Raw genomic sequence first — 18,490 nt, 5'->3', positions numbered from 1 at the left:
TTCTTTAAAAAAGTAATTAGTTAAAGACACACTATGCAGTTATTTTACCTTAATATAACAGCTTCAAAGTCATTTCGATGGTAAACGAAGTCATAGTATGGCGAATCATCCTTCTGTTGAAGCTCGGGGAGGACGCCGCTAGCAAAACCACCAATGCAAGCTTGAGAGAACCGCCCCTGACAAATCTCGCGAGAATCACGACTTGCTTTACAGCAACGACGTCACACACGTTAGGCTTGTTCGACTTCGTGCAGCGCTGCAAGAACCGGCAGTCGGATGACGTAAAAGTACCGCGAGAATGATCCGAGACGGCACTTAGACGTCATTCGGCTGTCGGTTCCTGCAGCGCTGCATGAAGTCAAACAAGCCTATAACAACAACTGCACGCGCGCATTTGAGACGTGATGCTCGATGAGGGAAACAGCTAAGAAAACCGTTCGGAAGAGAGTAAAAAGCGAAAAAGAGAATCTGACCGAGTTAGGAACCGGACAAGAGTCCCACTCGGTCAGGTTTTTACTCGTTGGCGTGAGCTAATAGCACTTGATGCAAAAGGGATGCTGATCTGGCGATCTTGTTGATGGACAAGTAAGTAAATCTCTTATTTGTACATTTGTTTGCGGTCTATGTTGTATGTGGTTGCGCTTGCTTGCGTATTTTTTTGCTGTTCATTCATCCAGTGTTGATAATTAGACCAGTAAAATAACTTCAACATGGGTCTAGCTAGCTTACGATCATAAGCATTTAGCACACTTGCTAACAAACACTCGTTTCTCTTACATGTTTTTTTGCCATCTAAACTCAAGTGTTGTGTTGTGATGTGTACGTAGTCATTTGTCTAATTTCGATTTCTTATGGCCAACGAATAACAGCCAATGTTATAAAATAATGCAACGTATACATTACAATTAACTTTGTCAATGCATTTTGTAATGTTTACAATTAAAAAACAAATGAAATTATACAGTAGACATAACGTTAGACTATAGACTGTTTACTTGTGATTAAGCTGCAATCTTGTAAAAACGTAATAAGCCAGCAAACGCGGTAGGCTACTTTATTATTATATGCCTACTCTACACTTGGCATAAACTTCTTATTATCCTATTACCATCATCTGTAGTTTAGTAGACATGCAGTAGCCTAATATTTGTATGAAATTGTGAAACATTCCCTGGTCATTATCTTCGGAGTCCATCTCTGCATATTCACGCCCAACACTATCCTTACAGGTACGTACAGAGTGGGGGTGCGAAAATACGACAGTTGCAAGTTTTCCCCAGTGACTCTAGGGGTCGCTGTTTGACAAAAACGTCAAACTGCATGGAATGCCTTTAAAATTACTAGTTATTTTCAAAAATAGTAACTGAGTTAGTAACTGGTCATTGCTTAAGTATATAGCTTTTCTACCCCAATCTACATCAAGATTGCAGGAGCATTTGGAGAAGGTCAGTGGCCTTATTGGAAATGTGTCATGATAAAGAAAACAGCTTACAGAAAAGGTTAAATAAAAAATAACTTCATTAGACCTATGGCTTTGAGACCATTGCTTTGCTGTGGGTATAAGATATTTTTTTTAAAACAGTAAATGCGTTACATCATTATACAAGTAACTGATAACCAGGGAAAGATTTATACTCGTGCGTAAGCTCTACCCCGTAGCTATGCCATAGGTTGTCCGTAGCCTGACGTGCACCTCGCAAAATTTTTAACAGCACGTCAGTTCTATACAGACCGCAAGCGCTGTGATTGGTCCACCAGAACCCCCTTCCGTCAGGTAAAAAAACTGCGTCATAGGTATTTCCATTTGCGATGGTGAAAACAAAGATGGGAGTGACTTAACTCAAACTGCAAAAAAAGTCGCTGTTTATTTACTTTTCAAATCATACACAACAAGGTGCTGTTTCTTCTTCATTTGTGGGTTAATGTCACGGAGTGACTTAGGGCAGAACCAAAAGTGGGAGAAGAGGTTCCGCCTGGACCGAATTTGACAAACAGACAGGGTGAGTCTGTCTGTGACATGTGTGCACCTGAGGCTTTGCAGTGTCGTGCCGTGTCTCTTGTTGTCTGCACTTACCCCCAGATACAGAAGGCCCTGTGGAGACGAACGTGAGCTGCTACCACGGCGGTCCCCCTAACTTCTATCACTGCCCGCTATAACCCCGGCCTAACGAACGTGGATTGTGTTGTCAAGTGAGGTACTGTGCTAAGCATTTCAGATAATAATATATGTCCAGAAGGGACGTTGGGAGTGTTATATGAAGGACTAATTGCTGTGTGTACATCCCATGGTGGCTGTGTGAACCGAGCTGCCCACCCCCCCATGGTTTAGATCTTCACCAGCCTTTAGGAGGAAGGGAAGAGGACAGGTGAATCCTTTCTCCTGCTCCTCGAGGGTACTCCCTTCGCTGCCTTCTGTGATCACAAACAGTTAGAGACTTTTTGGGGCCTGATTCTCTCTCCAGGTGACGCAGGTATACTGCAAGGGAGGTGTACAGGTGCAGCGAGGGGGAGGGGGGACTCTCGGTCTTAACAGGTAAGTATAACTCTCGACTTCTTTCTTGGACCTCCAACTGGCGAACACACTACGTGGGACATTCGGACGTAACAGGTAAACGTAACTCTTTAACTTTACTTTCAGTTCTCCAACAGGCGGGCACACTACAGTACGTGGGACTTTCAGACGTGGCAGGTAAGTGCAACTCTTAACTTTACTTTCAGTTCTCCAACAGCCGGGCACACGACGTGGGACTTTTCGGACGTAACAGGTAAGTGCAACTCTTAACTTTACTTTAAGTTCTCCAACAACTTCTTCACTTCCGGGTTAGCAGTGTATGACTTTCCGGCAACATTCACCATACGCTGACTTCAGGCAAGGCTGGCTAATGTCATACTATCGGTACCTCTTTCAGGGAAACTATCCGGCGAAACGCCGCTCTTCTTAACAATCCACTTGTCCTTACTTTGTATTCAGTTCGTCCCGTCCGTCTTCGCCCACAATGCCGCCTCTTCGTCCACACGCCGCCTTACTGCATATCCACACATCCACAACACACACACACACACACACTAGAGAAAAACATTGCAGGTCTGGCTGAGAGAGAGTCTACTCTGGTGAAAATCACTTCAGTAAGATATAGTAACGCGCAACATTTTAATGTCAATAATGGTAATGGCGTTATAATGGGGAAAACAGTCATTTATTTGATTATGTGTTACTGAAAAAGGTAATGCCGTTAGTCACATTATTATTTTTAATGCTGTTATTCCCATCATTGGTTGTAGCACAGTCTAACTCCAAATTAAACAGGTACTCTCATACTCTATCTGAATAGATCTAAGTGGATCAACAACTTCAATGAACATTTTTGTTGCACAGGTTACATTAGATAGATAACACATTAGATATTTTTCCCAACTTCAATTGGTTTATACAGTGAGGTTTTATTTACAAAATCAGCAATTCAAGACAACAGACCAGACATACAGATGTACAGTATGATGCAGTGTCATGTTAGGATGGTTAGCAGCCATACCGATCAATCTTGTCAGGGATCTCCACGTTGGAGAGAGAGAGATAGAACCCAGATGCAGGATCAGATGAACAATACTTTATTTATAACAAAAATGACAAAACAAAGACCCACGAGGGGGTTAAAAGAGCAAGACAAAAGACAGATAACTAGACTTACACTAAACTAAGACAAGAACTGGATAAGACTACAAAAACAATAAACTTAAACAATATACTGACTATACACTAACCTACAGATAAACAGGTCAATACAGATACAGGCATGAAGCAAGACAGCACGACGTGTATCACAACAGAAGGTTACAAACGAATCAGCACAGGACAGCAAACACAAGGGCATTAAATAGGGGAGCAAATCAAGAGGTGAACAGGTGACATGAATCAAACAATAATAGGATAATTAACAGGGAAACAAGGGGGCAGAGTCAGGAGACGAGACATACAAACACAAGACAACCACAGTACAAACAAGACAAAACCATAAATATATATAAATATATAAATATATAAATATATATATATACACATACATACATGAAAACAGAACACTAGACTAAACAAGACATTAAAACAAAGACTAGAGAATACAAGGGAGTGGGGAAAAGGTCACAAGACACGGGAAAAACGTGGTTAAATATAACAAAACCAAAACCACGATCTCCCACACAAAACATGTACTGTTAGGACCCTGCCATACAAAACTAGATATAATTACCAACAAGATTATGGCAGAGTCCCAACAAATCTAATGTGTATAAATAGTAAACAGGACTAGAAATATGTTTAGGGCTTTATTTAACTATTTAAATTTAGCATCTCAGTATATCACTGAATTATGAAACGTCCCATAGACCCTTTTACAGCCCACGTGATCAAATAGTTGCGCGCGCATTTTGACAACATAAGTGGTGTTGTTCCCCAGTGGTTCTAACGTGTTAGCAACTCAAAAAGTTTATTAAAATGGTTTTCCAGCAACCATTTATATATGTATATGGTCTCTGTATATTTTGCCATCTGCTAACGTCTTCTATCCACTCCACTATAGTACACGGATCTGGTAGCTGGATACCATTTGATAAAGTCAACTTTTTAAAATAATTTTCTTTGTCTGTGTTGTTTAATCCTGCTGATTCTTGCCATACTTCTGTGGCCAAAATGTGCGCACATATGTTGCTATGTCATCAATTGTGTACAAACAGTAAAAGGGTCTATAGCAGGGGTAGGCAACGTTGGCCCTGGAGTGACGGTGTCCTGCAGAGTTTAGCTCCAGCTCTAATTAAGCACACCTGAACAACTAATCAAGGTCTAAAGAGTCACCTGAAACTACAGGTAGGCGAGGTTTTATCAGGGTTGGAGCTAAAATCTGCAGGACATCGGCACTCCAGGACCGACGTTGCTTACCCCTGGTCTATAGGCTTAGCACTTGATGTGCAGTCACGCCCCCTTATGCTGTAATACCATTGAGTCAAATGAGTTGTTGTGTATAAAAATTTAAATTTCTCAATTCAAGACAAGAGTATGATTATCAAGTAAATAAAAATATGAGGCAAAATTATCACTTGACACTTAAATACATAAAAAGTCCTTGGGAGAAAAAACATTTGAAAGACAGCCAGACATACAGTAGCTGATCCTATATGAGATATACTACATATTGAGTACTGTATTATAAAAAAAGTTGTAATAATTTAAGATTGCTAGATTTCTTCAAAACAATCTGAGAGCACTCCATTGGCTGCCTATCAAATTTAGAATCGATTTTAAAGTTTTTTTTATTGGTACATAACCAAGCCCCTAGTTAATTATCAGAGCTGCTGCACTTTTATGCTCCCACTAAAAGGCTCAGACACAATGATCAGGATCTCCTTTTAGTTCATCGTCTAGATTAAAACGTTGAGGGGATCAAACTTTTTTGGTGGTAGCTAGGGCCCCGGTTATGGAACAACCTGCTGCTTGAGATCAAAGTGGCACCTTCTATCTCCATTTATAAGCCTCTTTTAAAAACACACTTGTTTGATCTGGCTTATTAACATTACATTATACACTCACCTAAAAGATTATTAGGAACACCTGTTCAATTTTTTCATTAATGCAATTATCAAATCAACCAATCACATGGCAGTTGCTTCAATGGATTTAGGGGTGTGGTCCTGGTGAAGACAATCCCCTGAACTCTAAACTGAATGTCAGAATGGGAAAGAAAGGTGATTTAAGCAATTTTGAGCATGGCATGGTTGTTGGTGCCCGACGGGCCGGTCTGAGTATTTCACAATTTGCTCAGTTACTGGGATTTTCACGCACAACCATTTCTAGGATTTACAAAAAATGGTGTGAAAAGGGAAAAACATCCAGTATGCGTCAGTCCTGTGGGAGAAAATGCCTTGTTGATGCTAGAGGTCAGAGGAGAATGGACAGACTGATTCAAGCTGATAGAAGAGCAACTTTGACTGAAATAACCACTCGTTACAACTGAGGTATGCAGCAAAGCATTGGTGAAGTCACAACACACCCAACTTTGGGGTGGATGGGCTACAACAGCAGAAGACCCCACCGGGTACCACTCATCTCCACTACAAATAGGAAAAATAGGCTACAATTTGCACAAGCTCACCAAAATTGGACAGTTGAAGACTGGAAAAATGTTTTCTGGTCTGATGAGTCTCGATTTCTGTTGAGACATTCAGATGGTAGAGTCAGAATTTGGCGTAAACAGAATGAGAACATGGATCCATCATGCTTTGTTACCACTGTGCAGGCTGGTGGTGATGTAATGGTGTGGGGGATGTTTTCTTGACACACTTTAGGCCCTTTAGTGCCAATTGGGCATCATTTAAATGGCATGGTCTTCCTGAGCATTGTTTCTGACCATGTCCATCACTTTATAACCACCATGTACCCATCCTCTGATGGCTACTTCCAGCAGGATAATGCACCATGTCACAAAGCTCGAATAATTTCAAATTGGTTTCTTGAACATGACAATGAGTTCACTGTACTAAAATGGCCCCCACAGTCACCAGATCTCAACCCAAATAGAGCATCTTTGGGATGTGGTGGAACGGGAGCTTCGTGCCCTGGATGTGCATTCCACAAATCTCCATCAACTGCAAGATGCTATCTAATCAATATGGGCCAACATGTCTAAAGAATGCTTTCAGCACCTTGTTGAATTAAGGCAGTTCTGAAGGCGAAAGGGGGTCGAACACAGTATTAGTACGGTGTTCCTAATAATCCTTTAGGTGAGTGTACTGAAGTATACTTGATTATTTGTGAGGCACAAAATGTCACAAGCTTGCATGTTAATTTAACACAGCAGTAGTGTACATTTTTGCCTGCTGTCAATAAAGGAAGGTTTGAACAACTTGCCACAGGAAATGAACTTTAACTGCACTTTGGCTAAATCTGACACGGAGGGTGACCTTAGAAATATACAAAATAAAACGCAACATGCACAATATTGCAGTAATGATATTAATTCACATCCTTAAAACATAATTTTATAATAGTAAAACAGTGACAAGGACCTAGCTTTGGAAAATATATACTTTTATTTAACTCAAGTTCTGAATGTTTATTTTAAAATACCCAGACGTTGCAGGCATTGAATCTTGGGATAGCCAAGGCTGTGACGGATTCATCTATGGATCCTGGGTTTCAGGGTAAACAAAGGCCACATTTGTGGGCTGCAGGTGAAGGAGCCTTCGAATTGGAACAGCCTTCATTGTGCCCGGTGACCTCATTGGCCTTAAAATATGGCCCTGGAATGCCGCAGCCCCTGAATTGGGATGCTCCCAGAGAGACATTAGGAGAGTTTTAATACTATAACCAGATTGGTCATGAATGTGAAAGCAAGTTTTAAAGGGTTTAAACAGAAGACATAAGAGTCCATGTTCATAAACTAAAACTGAAATGGATAACTATACTGCAAATAGGTTGTTGCTAAAAGAGGTGTTAGTTACACAAGGATGACATTTTTTTATTATTTTTTTTCCAGAAAAGAAATGATGAGAATGAGGATTCTGAGAATCATGATGAGTATGGTGTGAATGAGGTATACATATGGTGTGAATGAGGTTTTGACCAATAAAGGAAAATGTGTTTAGAGATGTTTTCTTGTTTAAAATGATCTTTCATTTGTTTTTATCTGGTTATTCTGTTTCCACAGCCTTTTCATTAAAATATTGGACATTCCAATACTAAATAAATTAAATTCGAATGTTTTCAGTATTAGTTTACTGCAAGGTTCATGGTTATCTGGTTATCATGGCTCTGTGTGGTCTCTGATCAATAGAAGATGGGTGTCCTTAAAGTGCATGATTGGTTTGATATTTAGCATCTTGCAATTGGTATGGGCACAATGGCGTATGTTTTAAAGCATGAGGGAGGGAAGCTCGTAGATGGAGAATCATGTTGTAGTCATGTTGAATAAAGTAAGAGCTCTAATTGGCTGATGGCACACAAACTCCTAAACATAGGACAAATATACGTATATATACTTATCTCCTATATTTTTGTAAAATGTCTTAGATTTAAATATTGTTTGCAAAAATGTATTGTGTAAGAGGACACTGATGTGTGAATAGTTGTCGCTGTTGAAAGATGATATGTGCAATCAAATGGTGCTGCTATGATCTCTACCACCAAGGGTTAACATCTTGGGCCTCATTTATAAAACTGTGCGTAGGATCCTTACTAAAAATCTACGTAAGTACAAAACCCTTTAGCGTACGATTTATAAAACCATGCGTACGCCCACCTGCAAGCAATATCCCACCCTGCACACACCCATTTTTAACCATAAATAGTCAATGTAAATTACCTCCTGACTGCTGCCTGCATATCAATGATTTAAGATGGGATTTTACAAGATCTATATGAAACAATAAATATTAGTCAGTACAGGCATAAATAACTGCTGGATTTCATCGCCGTGATAACGTGAATCTAACGTTGATTCTTTTGGAGCATTCCTACTTTTATGCGTATGCAAGCTTTATAAATGAGGCCCCTGCTCTGTGCTACGTGACACCCAGATCCTCTATTACCACAAGATTTATGACACATGACTAAGCAACAGTTTTTGTCCGTGGTTTGACAGCTTTGTGTCAGGCATGATAACTGACAAAAAAAAAAAAATAGCAAAAGAACATGAAGATACATGAAGGTGAAATTAGGTCATACAAAGGTGAAATTAGCTTTTCCTTTCTAAACAGAAGCAAACAAAAGTGACTTGAGAAGTTAAGCTCAACAGAACAACAGTCAATAAGCAAATAAAATGTAATTTCAAAAGGTTTTTTAAAATGTGTATTGATGCAGAAATGTAAATGTTTCAATAGGAAGAGAAGGTGGCACAGCATGTAGCAGCAGAGGCCTTTCTGTTTAGAGTTTGCATATTCTCTCTTTGTCAGGGTTTATTCCAAGTCGTCGGTTTCCTCAGAGGGGCAACCTTCCAATCTCTTTGATGAAGTCAATACGGAAGTGACATAAAGGAGTAGTCCACTTGGGGTCCATTGACTTTTCATTGTAGGAAAAAAATGATTAAAAGTCAATGGGCCCCATCTTTAAAGTGGACTACTCCTTTAAACTGCAATTCATTGACCGGCTGCTAGAGGCTGGCTCCAAAAGGCAGTAAATTCTCATAGACTCCCATGTTAAAATGCCCAACTTGACAGTAGAAATTTTGTTTACAGCCTGGTACAAAAAGTGTTTTTGGTCTATATAGCTACTTTTGCCCTCCGTGACAACTGTGAGGGGGGTGATTTTTTTTATAACTCATCCGTTTCAGTTATATTAAGCCTTAAAGTTCTGCATAATTAAGGGCATGGCCACTTGAGTGAGGGTTGAACTGCCACTGCTGTCACTAGAATTGAGCTAGGCGGGCGTGGTTTCAGCAACCAGCCAATGTCCTGCCTCTTTACCTATTTAAGGTTACCCGCGAGTGATGGGCAGTAAAGCATGGCCTAGATGGCGATGGCAGGCACCGCTATTGGCTTTCACCGCTATTCACAAACCTATAGGTAACGTCACAGACACTACGTCCATATTTTTTACAGTACATGTCCCTGGACTGTTTTGGGTTCCTCTCACAGTCCAGGGACATGTAAGTTAAGCTAGGGCCACATTAAAAGTATAGCCGCAGCCCTGAAGTTCAGTTTTCTTAATTTATTTTTGCAGTTCCCATGATGATGATATGACAGTGACAACAACATTACCAGCTTCTGTGATTTGCATTTAAGGAACGATTGTTTAAAACCTTGCAGGCTGAAACATCAATCAAGGAGTTAATTCAAGGTTTTCAGGCTTATTAAGATTGTTAGGCATTTTAATAGTGAAAGTTGAATGTGAATAGACCTACAGGCAATAATATAGATAGCCATAATCATTAAATTAATAAATACATGAAAAGGAGAAGGAAATCAGTCACAATAACGTATAGTGTGGAGCACCCCAAGGGATTAAAATGCCCCCACGGTTATGCCATCCTGGTGCCGGACCTGATTGATAGCTCCTCAACTGGTCTATCTTTGTTTTTACTGTCACATGTGGAAATGCGTATGAGGAAATGCAGTGGCGGTCCGTGCATTTCACACCTAGGCCTTCAGTGGTGTACTATCTGAATGAATAAATAGTAATATCATCATTATGACGTCACGGCAATAAAAACACATTAACAGTTTAATTGCAAAGTAAAATGGAAATGATTGTATTTTACACTTCAAGGAATAACAGTCAAATTGTACTTAAAAATGACACTACAAAATGGGACGCAGCAAATATTATACAGAAACCCGCTTGATAGGTATTTGAAATGTTCTTGAATAAGCTTACAAAGTGTTTTAAGTAATCAAAAGTATAACAAATGTAGCGATTCAGCGGAAGGAGGGGTATAACGTTATTCCCAAGGGAATCTTAGATTTTAGCTCAAAAGGGAATATTATGTATAATTAACTGTAATTAACTATACAAGTTTATCTGGTTTTACCTGGCATAGCAGAATTAATAATAGCAATTAATTAATATGTTCGTCCACCGAAGACATATATCCATAATCGTATATTAACGTCTAAGAAATGTTAATTTCATGGCCTTTAAAATTAACCTTCTCACTGATATACAGTGCTACTCGCAGCTTGTAGCTGGATCAAAAGGCAGAAATAGTGACTTTAATTTCATGAGCATTGAACACAGAAACAATTCAATTGTGAAAATGCAAAACCGGTTTATTAACTACGTTACGCTACTAAAACATACGATACTAACTATACATACAAACAAACAAACGAAAAACATATATGAAAGAGAAAGAATGGAAAATTAAGAGAGAGAGAGAGAGAGAGAGTAAAAGAAGGGCAACATCACTATAGACTTAACTTCTACACAAACCATCAGAACTCTGAGAAACACCTTAAAGGGCGTGTTGCAGGTTAACCACCACTGTCGATTAATGTGTACATAAATCACTCAAGATATGTATATCATTTTTAAAATGTCTCAAAAATGGTCTTAAAGACCACTTTTTTACGTTTTTGGTATTAACGGGTTTTTTACACAATTTGGCGATGACGTCACGTTGGGGAGAAGGGGAGAAAACCTCAGCCAGAGCCATAGAGATAGATGAGACATTTATTGCTGTTTAATACTTACGTATATCATTTGGAAATCATATAAAAATCGTAGGAGATATATAATGTGTTATACTGCAAAGTTACCATGATAATTATTATTTATGATATATGTGGAGATAAATAAAACTTCGCAAATCTGCTGATTTGATCCATTCATGTCCTGACCACGAGGCTAGAGATTTTTAAACATCCTTAATCCACACTTACTAGTCTATCAAATAATATCTCAAATATATTGTTTTGTGAAATTAAAGGATGTTTGTTATATTGTTTATGCGATCATAACAAATCACACGATCATTTTATACGCAGCAGCGGTCAACAGCTGCAGCACACTCGGATCCGACCACATACATACTGCATTTAAACAGCCGTTCGGTGGCTTTTTACATCAAATGATGTCAAAGGCTATGCCATTTGAGGAGCCACCGCTCATTGATCACCGTATTTTTATATATATATAATGTGTTATACTGCAAAGTTACCATGATAATTATTATTTATGATATATGTGGAGATAAATAAAACTTCGCAAATCTGCTGATTTGATCCATTCATGTCCTGACCACGAGGCTAGAGATTTTTAAACATCCTTAATCCACACTTACTAGTCTATCAAATAATATCTAAAATATATTGTTTTGTGAAATTAAAGGATGTTTGTTATATTGTTTATGCGATCATAACAAATCACACGATCATTTTATACGCAGCAGCGGTCAACAGCTGCAGCACACTCGGATCCGACCGCATACATACTGCATTTAAACAGCCGTTCGGTGGCTTTTTACATCAAATGATGTCAAAGGCTATGCCATTTGAGGAGCCACCGCTCATTGATCACCGTATTTTTATATATCCTGTACAACCTGATCTCACGAATTTCCGTGGCATAGTCACGGAATTTTGTGCTCATTTTTCCGTGACATTCTCACGGATCTCCGCATATTTCCGTGGCCCTGCCACGGACTTTCTTTTCCGTGGCATTCTCACGGATTGGTTACTCAACTGTTTTGTCCTATTTTCTTACCATTGTCGCTTCGGTTTAGGGTTAGATTTACATAAAATGACATCCCTACCCAAACCCAACTCTAACCCCAATGCCAGGTGACAATTGATTAAAGTTTAGAAAATATAAAAGAATACATCAGAAAAAATTGTATAAACCAATACTTAAAGTGACAAAGTAACGCAAGCACCAAATCTAACCCTAAACCGAAGCGACAATGGCTCGAAAATAGGAAAAAGCAGCCGAGCAACCAATCCGCGAGAATGCCACGGAAAAGAAAGTCCGCGGCAGGGCCACGGAAACACGCGGAGATCCGCGAGAACGCCACGGAAAAACGAGCACAAAACTCCGTGACCACGCCACGGAACTTTGTGAGATCATGTTGATCCTGTACATGGTTGGACCTGCCGAACAGGTTGAGCACTTTTATATACTTTGTTGAGCAGAGAGGCTGCACAGCTGGGAGAACTGTAGACCAACTGTGAGCGAGCCCAGATGAATTGGGGTGCGGGCCTCTTAACCTGAGCTGAGACCAACCCCTTGAAGTTCAGATGACCAATCTGAAAGGGTGTTGATTGAGCGGGAAGACAAGTCTTTGTTCTCCCAAGACTTAATCTCCATGGTTTGTTTAAAGCAGAGATGTTTCAATAATAACTTGGATTAATCTTAAATGATTTTGATATCAGTTAGACAACATGATCTCACAAAGTTCCGTGGGATAGTCACAGAATTTTTTGCTCATTTTTCCGTGACATTCTCACGGATCTCCGCATATTTCCGTGGCCCTGCCACGGACTTTCTTTTCTGTGGCATTCTCACGGATTGGTTACTCAACTGCTTTTTCCTATTTTCAAACCATTGTCGCTTCGGTTTAGGGTTAGATTTGGTGCTTGCGTTACTTTGTCACTGTAAGTATTGGTTTATACAATTTTTTCTGATGTATTCTTTTATATTTTCTAAACTTTAATCAATTGTCACCTGGCATTGGGGTTAGAGTTGGGTTTGGGTAGGGATGTCATTTTATGTAAATCTAACCCTAAACCGAAGCGACAATGGTAAGAAAATAGGACAAAACAGTTGAGTAACCAATCCGTGAGAATGCCACGGAAAAGAAAGTCCATGGCAGGGCCACGAAAATATGCGGAGATCCGTGAGAATGTCACGGAAAAATGAGCAAAAAATTCTGTGACTATGCCACGGAAATTCGTGAGATCAGGTTGCAGTTAGAATAACATGAAGCACATCATTGATCAGGAAAGGAAAAGGGCATTATTAAGAGTGTAAACAAGGTATGGTTTGAAACACACATCAAACAGTAATCTCATAAATGTGAATTATGAGACATGCTAAGATAAACAACGCATCCATATAGTTTTACAAGAAAGTGGTACATTACAGATACAAACATGCAATACAAGGATATATAATATATACAATTTAAACCGCTTATTGTGATCTCTTAGCTGTGATCTTTAAACTAAAGAATGGTCTCTTCTGCGTTTTATCCAGCTATTTGTCTCAAACAAATGGTCACTTGAAGTCTTTAGGTCTAATGTTTCTCTGGCCTTTTGTTTGGAAGTTTGCATTTGTAAAGATTGCATTTTAATTAGATTGCCACCAAAAATGCAGACAGAGAGGACTCAAAAGAAGAGCAGATCTTCTGATCAAAGCTATTATGTTGGGGCCAGGTGCTAAAGTCAATCTAAATTCACAGCGTGAAGTAAGTTAACGATCCAGACTATTGGAGACGACCGGTCAGTCGTTACACAAATTACTTTGACTGTCTATTTTTCAAAGGTTTACTATTAAAAAGTGATATTAACATAATTTACATTTTCAAATATTATTTGATTACTAAATTAAATGCATTAAACTTACCAAATTAGCATGTGGATTATTTGTAAACAAAATCCATCTTCCTTACTCTGTTGTACAAGTCATTTTCTATCACTGTGGAGGCTAATTTTGAAAGTCGAGACTGTCCAGTAGTGTTTCTGGTGTAAAAGTTTAAATTCATTGTAGGGCTGAAAATGTCTAGTTGACTGAAGCATAGGACACAGGAATAATCACCGCCAAACATTTCAACGCGTACAGCACTGCTGGCTGTCTGTCTCACCCAGGTTTTATACTGGAAAGGAAATCAAGGATTTCAACGGGATGTTTTACTTCTAAATCAATCATGGCATACATCACTATCAGTTCTGTTTATAGCCGGGACAGAAAAAATTATATTCTGTAACTCTGCGTTAAGCTGGAGAATGCTCGCGGGAACTTTTTCTTGTATGTTTGAAACTGCTGGGCAATCCAATCAAATGACACGAAAACGCTGACATCATTGTAGGCCAGCAAGCTGGCTTCGGCAACGCCAAATCAAAATCTGATTGGTTAATGCAATGATTTCATTGCCATTGATCTTAATGTCACGGAGTGACTTTTGAAGGGCGGAACCTAAAGTGATGGAGATTGGTTCCGCCCGGACGACAATCCGCGAACACCAGTCACTTCCCGGAACTCCGGGCAACCTAAATCTGGGTTTTATTAGCAGCAGGTGTGCAGATGAGTGTGGCGATTGTGGATTGGGCAATTCAGAGAAGAGGAGGCGTATAAATGAGGCATCCGGGGAACAACAGAAGAGAGTTGTCTTGGGAGTCGTTTTCGAGCGGTCCTGTGTCTGCAGCCCGCGCTGGGCGGCCGCAGGGACGCTGTGAAAAGGGGGACACCAAACGCCGGAAGCCGCAGCCGTGAGTAACGCCAAGGGTGGACAGCACGTAAGCCTTCTAAGAAGTAGTCGGAAGGCCCCATTGATCCGGCGGTTGCAAAGTAGGGAAGCGGAAAGAGGACAGGGCTGAAGGAGACGAGAATTACAAGAGTTTATTCCAGCTGCTACGACGGGTGAGACGGAGCGTTAGGGTGAGTGGAGAAACGGATGTGCTGTGGATGTTGTAGACTGGGCGAAGAGAAACCGAGGAATTGGCGTGAATAGAGACTGGGCTAAATAGAATACACCATCTTTATCAAAGCATCCTGTGGAAATGTATAACTTGCTTGGAAGAGATCGTAAGCAGTGAAGACTTACCGGAAGTACAGTGAAGGAGGCCGCTTGTACGATGGGCTGTGTTTACCTTGGATATCTGGAAGAAAGAGGAAAAGATCTCATGTCAACGAAATTGTGAGTACACCAAATTGCCATCGTGTCAGTGTTACCTTGCAAGTGTGAAATATCAGTTAGCTTCTTGTGAGTTGTGACTAGTGTGTAAGCGGCACCCACCGTGGAAAAGGACGGGTTGGCAAGCCGGAACCAGCTATAGAAGGAGGACGTTGCACTGTCGTAGTGGTGACGCTTTATCTGGCCATCTGCTGCATCGGTGCCCTAATTTTCCCCAGGCCGAGTCCCCGGTCAGATGTGGTTCTGACCTTATTTCACTGTGAGTGTGTGGAGTGCAGTGGGTCTTTTCCTTTGATGTGTGTGTACACTTGGAAATTGCAATGTTGTGCTGTGTCCATGTTGTCAGCAATCACCTCTTAGGCCGGAAAGAGATCCTGTCGGAGAGAACGAGTACTGGTGTTGGTGGATGACCACTTTTTTATGTACTCTGCTTGTGACTCCTGATCCCTTTTCCCTCACCAGTGTGCCCAAAGTAAAGATCCAGTGTGTTTTTCTGTATACTCACCGTACGCCCAAAGCTAAGAGCCAGCGTATTACCCCTGTATACTCACCTGTATGCCCAAGTAAAAACCCAGTTTGCCCTTTTGCCCCTCCCCGGTGTGTGCCCATGAGACTGAAGGACTGAAAATCCCTTTTTTAAGTATTTAATTCCCCCTACATGTTTTTTTATATTTAATTAAACATGTTAATTTTTATTCCTTTGTCTGTCTGGTCATTTGGGTGTTTTGGGACCTCCTCGGGGTGGAAGTAGAAGGAGGAGCGTGACCCGCGACAGGGGCGGTCTGCTCCGACCTGTGACATTAAGCTGAAGATGCCAGCACTGAAAATCCTGCAGGTCTAGGGAGATTTCTTCGACCCTTGCAACACATGATGTCAGCCGCTGGCTGAAATATTTTTGAATAAATGCTCTATCATAAATATACACTACTGGAAGCAGTGCAACCGAGAGAAAAGGTATTAGATGAAGACAATAGACTATTATGTGATTCATTTAATACACATTTAATACACTGATTTATAAATCAGTGATTCAGATAGTTATAAGGCCAGCAGAGAAGGTTTTGCTGGCCCTCATGGCCCACCACTGAGGAAATGCAATGCAGATTTTATTGACCTGACGGGAGGGGTTCTAGCAGACATAAATTAGTGTCTTGTGAGACATGAGCATCTCTTTTATCATAAACCCCCTGAAAGCAACCTAATAGATAAAAGACAGTCAACTATTGTTTCAAAAGCATGTTTCATGTAGGCAAAACATTGATGTGTTCAATGGTAAACAAACTCTTAATAAAGTGTCAAAATACATGCTAAGAGTGCAATCCACAGCTAAATTAACCATTTGAGAAAGGGAAACCACAGATACAGATGGTGTTAAGTTATATATCTTTTCTCAAAAAGCACATAGTGAGAATGAGTAAGCTGTGGATGGCATTACTAAGAATCGTAATAGGCTAAAAATACAATAAAAAGACATGTAAACATGCAATAACTTTTAAACCTGTTAGAATATTTTTGATCATTTTGGACTTTTATAAAGAACACCAAAACTGGTAATCTAGCCTATGATCATAGCATGTCTTTAAAATATAATATAAAATCAGTTAACATATTTCTAAAGGTAAATGTTGAACCCGTGCAATCCACATATTACATTGTGGTGCATTGTGGGAGTTTTCCATACAAATATGGCCTAAAGTGCCCTTAAATGTAACATTTCGACTACAAATATGACCCACTTTCAATAAAGATTAATGTTTCTACCGATGAAATGTCCCTTTAAAACTTCAAATATTACAACATTTCAGAATATAAAATTGTATAATGCACTGCATACTAAATCACTATGTATACTGATTTGCATAATGATGAGAGAAGTTGATCATGTAGTTTAATCACATTTTTTAATGTACTCTGTTGTGTGGCATATAAACTTCATTTGCGTCATATTCCTCCTTTATGTTGGTGTATTCAAATTAGATTGAGATGAAAGCAACACGACTGTAGTCGTTCAACACACTGCACTCACGAAACCATTTGCCCACTTCAACTTTTGTAACATTGCCATCTAGCGGGACATTGGTGTAAAAGTATCAACATATATAATTAGCCTATATGGACATGCATACAATAATAAATATTTGCACACAAAATATTGATTTAAAATAAGCTCATTTAAAATAAGTGTAAGGTATGGTGCTTTGAAGAAAGCGATGAAGTAGGTGAATCCATTTGCAAAAGGTGTTTATTGTGAAAATCCCAAAAAAGGGCCAGCAAACATATCCAATAAGGGTGATCCAAAAACGTAATCAAAAACAGGCACAAGGTCAAGGCAGGCAGAGTCACAATCAAAATCCAAATATACAGGCACGGGTCAAACACAGGCAGGTAAACAGGCAGAATATATAACAAGATACAGGACACAGAATACAGGTAAACGGGTAGGTTGGGCTAAGCATTAATCAGCCAGGAACAGGTGAACAGGAAGTGACTTATATACAAAAACAAACAGGAAGTGTGAAGCGTGACATGGCATGATGATTTCAAAATAAAAGTCAGAACAGAGCAGGATAACAAAATACAAGTACAAATAACAAAAATACAGAAAAATACATGACAAAACCTTACAGAATCCCTCCTCTAAAGGGCGACTCCCGGAGCCCAACATACAAATAATAAAGTCCAATAGAGGGTGGGCGGGCGGGCCAGGACCTCTTGGCAATGGCAGGGCAGTTCATAAGAGGTCCTGGGTCATGAGGCCAGGATGGTCCAGGGTCGTGGGGCCAGCATGGTCCCGGATCATGAGGCAGATGTGGACCCGGGTCATGGGGCAGGTGTGGACCCGGGTCATGGGGCAGGTGTGGGCCTGGGTCATGGGGCAGGTGTGGGCCTGGGTCATGGGGCAGGCTGGGACCTGGGTCATGGGGCAGACATGGGGCTATATCATCGGGCAGGAATAGACCTGGCACACAAGGAGAGGAAGGGTCCGAGCACACTTCGGCCTCCGCCTTGGTGTCCTCTGCCTCCTCCCTGTGTCCGGGTACTACCCCCCCCCAAAAAAAACTTGGGAAAGCTCCCACTGTCCCAGGTGGCCGGACAGACAAATCCGATGAGTCGGGCGGATCCGATGAGTCGGGCGGATCAGATGAATCATAGGAGTC

This window comes from Misgurnus anguillicaudatus, chromosome 19 (genome assembly GCF_027580225.2).
Source record: "Misgurnus anguillicaudatus chromosome 19, ASM2758022v2, whole genome shotgun sequence".
NCBI lineage: Eukaryota > Metazoa > Chordata > Actinopteri > Cypriniformes > Cobitidae > Misgurnus > Misgurnus anguillicaudatus.
The sequence above is the reverse complement of the archived record's forward strand: the minus strand, read 5'-3'. Positions refer to the sequence as shown.